Here is a 4832-nt window from a genome sequence, read left to right as displayed (position 1 = left end):
AACTCAGTACCCGCAGCATGTTGTGATGCCCAATGTGGAGTAAACGTAACCACATAGGTACCTAGGAACAGAAGTAACGAAAACATAAAAGTAGTAGCAGCAGTGGTGATAATTTCTTTGCATAGTTAGGGGAAGATGGGGTAAAACGCACCACCGTCATGCTAAACCGACACTGTCCATATTGACAAGTGCAACCCGAGGCCTAAACAAATAACAATAACTTACTCTTCTCATGTAATTAGGTTTTCAATTCATATAAGTGCTGTATGTATTACATTGTACTACAGCATTCCTGTGCTACTACCGTTAATCGTTAATCGTTAGTGTTGATGAAAATCGGATTTTTTTTTGGAAAATGCTGAAATGTAATGAGTTTGATAAATTATTGAAAATTCAGAAACATAAGTAGTCCAACAGATGTCGTTCGAGGCTGCAAACAAGAGAACCTCTATAGATTATTTCAAACCTCTATAGATTATTTTCAAACCTCTATAGATTATTTTCTTGCATAATATGTCAATAATGTCAAAGAATGCGATCCTTTTAAAGTGGGATAAATGTTCGAAAAAAAATTCAACGTTCAAGATTACCTAATTTAAAAATCCTTAGCTTTGAAGGTTTGACACGTGCGAGAAGTTTTCCAACATAAAATAGCGCATACTTTGATATAAACATTTTAGTGATTAATTCGCATAGAGGTAATTATGGAGAAGTAACTCTTCAAAAATAGCAAGAGACTTGGCGCCTTCAGTAAAGTTATTGATAATGTCATTTTAAACAATTTAGTTGAAAATATGAAGGCCACATGAATGCAGCATATCGAGATATAAAACAACATGCTATATTTCTACTTATTTTAAGCTTAAAACTATTTTTCTGAACTTAGAAGAAAATTGTTTAAAACCATCATTGCGGATTGAGAAGACAAATCCTATAACTAAATTAGTTATGGAATTTGCGTTTCGACAGATTTCTCATCAAAATCCGACACTAGCTTAGTGACAGGACTAAGCTAGCGCCGAATTGATGCTATCTCCAAAAAAACGGAAACACTCTTTGTGTTTCTGGGCAAACCCCTAGTCCTTTTAATATTTGAGAATTTTATTAAAAGTTAACTTACTTAAATATATCCTTTTTGTAAGCTTTAAATTTTAATGTTTATAAACCGCAGAAGAGATTTTTCAAATACAGTAATGTCAGAATAACTTGTTGAAAAGATTTTCTACCAATATTTCGATACTCTGAATATATTTGATATTCATGTCTTTAACAAAGTTGTTTGAAATAGCATTTTCGAAAACTATGCTGGAGACATTAAATCTCGACCTAAATTTGCTTGAAGAGTAAATTCTCTTTAACTACTTCTAGGAGGATTAACCACCAAAATTATTTTATTAGAAATGGGCAGTTTGCAGCTCTTCAATGTAACTTTTATCCCCCACCCCCACCTTCCTGGCTACGCCACTGCTCCCTTGTTATGTTGTATATTACCCCGCACGGGTGCGTTTTGCCCCGCCTGCATTATAAAAAAAATAAAGTGAACAATTGAAGTTTTTAATGCTCTTGCATGTTTTGTAAAGCTTTGTGATTGCTATTACAGAGGAAATTATGGTTAAATAATATCATCAATTTAATTATTCCAATTAATTTTCTATAGCTAACCTATGATAATATTTCCCTAGGGGATGCGTTTTACCCCCATCTTCCCCTACCTATTGATTTTGAATTACATATTTGGAACGTTGGCTATCAGGTTCGCACTTAGCTATAGTTTCCAAACTACCATAAATTGATCCTTGTTTACTTCTATGCGTGGGTGTTATGCAATTTGTTTATTCGCATTTCATCCGGGTATGGTTATTATTGACTAATTATGATAACTTACCCATTGTGATTACATTCATACGAACGTCTGACACACATAGCTTTCAACTTCATCCTTAAGAATAAAATTAGTTGTCATTTGAACCAAGAAGAATAAGTTTTAGTATATTCATGTCATTTTGGGTGCCGTACACTAATCACGAATGTTTTCAACATATGCTACACAATTTTATCTGAGGGCAAGGATTCCTTTTAATATTTCATAACAGGTATGAAGAACAATAGTAAAAAAAATCTTTTCAAAGGTAAAGGAAGTTATAAGAGGTAAATCGGAATCTTGTAAAATTGGATTTATAATACTAGTTCTGAAGCACACACAATTTTTTTTTTCAAATGATTTTGTCCCAAGATGGCGGTTGTGTGTGCTGTCAAAAGGTTCAGCAAATTCCTCTTGTCTAAGGTGTCTGCTCTGTATCCTTTTCCAAGTGCTCCAGTGGTTCGTTGCTTTCTTAACGGCTTACAATACGACCAGATTTCGACTGACCGGAAGTTCCACAAGTCCAGCGATAGATTCCAACTATTGCTCTCCAATGTTCCTCTCTGGAGCCACCATGAAACGACGAGGACAATTCCCAACACTTTGCTTACCGGAACGAGGCCGTGGTTGAACAATACTCTTATTTGAACACTTTATACCTTTCCTAATGTTGTTTCCTTGGGCTGGTGCTGCTTCCGAGTTGGGCTTTTATTTCTAGTGAGGACGTCTAGAGTTTAAAACTTTGAAACTTAATTTATTTTAAACGTTATGTTAAAGCTACATGTTGCCCGCGCGATTCATATATCGCTACGGGAAAATTTATCCCTTTTAAACCAAACGTTTTCCCTATTCTCCTATTTTACGACTTAAATTTCCTGTGGCCTTAGAAGGGCGAATTTCCTATTTATTTACTAATATATTTGGCCCTGCCTCTTCAAGACTGACATATTTAACCATAATACAGATTATTGTTATTCCTAGTCCAGTCCCGTAAAGGCTCACAAGTATGCGGTTACATTTGTACCGCTTTCTAAGATTTTATTACTATCCTAACCGCAGAGAAAGTCAGAAGGAAAACTAAAGCTAGATAATCGGACTGCGTATGGCACGCTTTGATAAATTAGGCGCGGGAGGTCGGTAAATAGGCAGAGTAATCCTTTCGCGCTGTTCTTTTCATTCCATTTTCGGGAATTTAAGATCAACATCAACCTACCCTACGCGATGCATTTCTTACACAAGGCTGGCAATGAATAACAATCTCGTTTGCGCGACAACAGCGGTTGTGTAGCATTTTCTCGTAGATACCTCTTTTTGGAAAGGGTTCACGGCCGAAACTTATCTCCCGTTATTTTTAACCTAGAGCTTACAACTAAAGTTAGATTTTTTTCGATATGTTAATTTTTCGCTTTTTAGTAAAAAACGCTAAAAATATTAACAAAATCGACACAAAATTGTTGGTTTAAAAAACTAACCATTAAAAAATAAAATCTCACGTACATCGCTGGAGAAATCAGTTCTGAATATACTTTCAAGTCGATAGAAAATCATTTGTTCGAGCTACGTTTCCAGCGATTTCCAAAAATGCGGTTCCAGAAAAAAGAAGTTAAAGTTTTCAGTGCACTCGGGGTTTACATAAGAGACGTTGCGGCAGTACTGAAAATTAGAACATTTAGCAAATAATTGTCGCCTGCGGTTTTTTTTATATCATTTTCAATACCCTAAAGTACATCTTGGATCAATAAAAGAAATTTCGATTTTTTATAAATGCTACGGTGGTATAACCCCCGATTGGACGGCAGTAGGGTGGATCGTTCACCCTTTTGAACGATATCTACTTTATTGTCGTGGTAGCACTGTATCGTATCTTGACTATAATAGCAGCATCCTAAATCTAGTCAGAGCTTCTATGAATATTCGTGGGCCTCAATCAAAGGTAGTACCGTGATATGCCCTAATACCGTGAGATTAACAACGTTTCAAGTGAAAAGTGAGTTTAAAAATTCAAATTTTCGATAAATGGCTATGACTATCGCGTTAGCTTACTTCACATCAAATGTATTCGATACGAAAATAAAAGTTATACTGCTCTATTGGATGATTCCGAATACTGCGCAAAATAATTCCTAATACCATATACCATAAAATGATCTAAATACTGGTGTAAATAATGGAATTTCAGTAAAAAATTACAGCATTTATTGCAGAATTGATTTCTTATCATACTTTTTCTTAAGCTTTAGGCGCTTAGATTTCCGCTGAGCCTTTTTGTCAGCTTGGAGTTTTCCTTTCCTTCAATTCAGTCATTTTAATGGTCTCGATAACCTAACAATTCTTACCCGTGAGTATTAATTAAATGCAATATAGCCTTGAATTTACTGAAAAATAGAAGAAAAAGCACTTTGAAATTTTCACGCACTTTCAACCATTTTGCTAAACGGAGGGCTACGTTTGACCGAGGACCAAACTATCCAAATAGTTATACACCGACGTTATGTATAAAGCAATGAAACTTTTAAAATCATAATTCGAAGTGGTCCCAGAATTATAAGTACTAGGCGTTGCATGGAATTAGAGTAGGTCTCCGTAAACGGCTCTCCAGGTATTCTTGTGGTCTCGAGTTCATCGTTTTGTAGGTGATGAAGGGTGCGGTATTCAGTCAGTAGTTGCGAATTTTTACCTTTTCGTGGTTTGCGAAAACAAATTTGAAATGGTTGGGGACGTTATTCTGAGCTATGGCCAGATAAAACATTTATGAGGGGAACCTACCTGTCTAACATTTAGATGTTGTTCTGTACGGTAGCTTGTTCACAGACGGTACTACGGCTGGCAACGGATTTTTGGCGATCTCCGGTCCTAAGTTCCACGATGACGTTTGTTTTGAATCTTCCGGGCTACACATTTTCGATCTTGGGACTCCTTACGAAACGGCGTATTTCAACTTTTTCGTGATATTTTGAATTGACTACGTCTA

Source organism: Topomyia yanbarensis, chromosome 2 (genome assembly GCF_030247195.1).
Source record: "Topomyia yanbarensis strain Yona2022 chromosome 2, ASM3024719v1, whole genome shotgun sequence".
Lineage (NCBI taxonomy): Eukaryota > Metazoa > Arthropoda > Insecta > Diptera > Culicidae > Topomyia > Topomyia yanbarensis.
Note: the sequence above shows the minus strand (reverse complement) of the source record.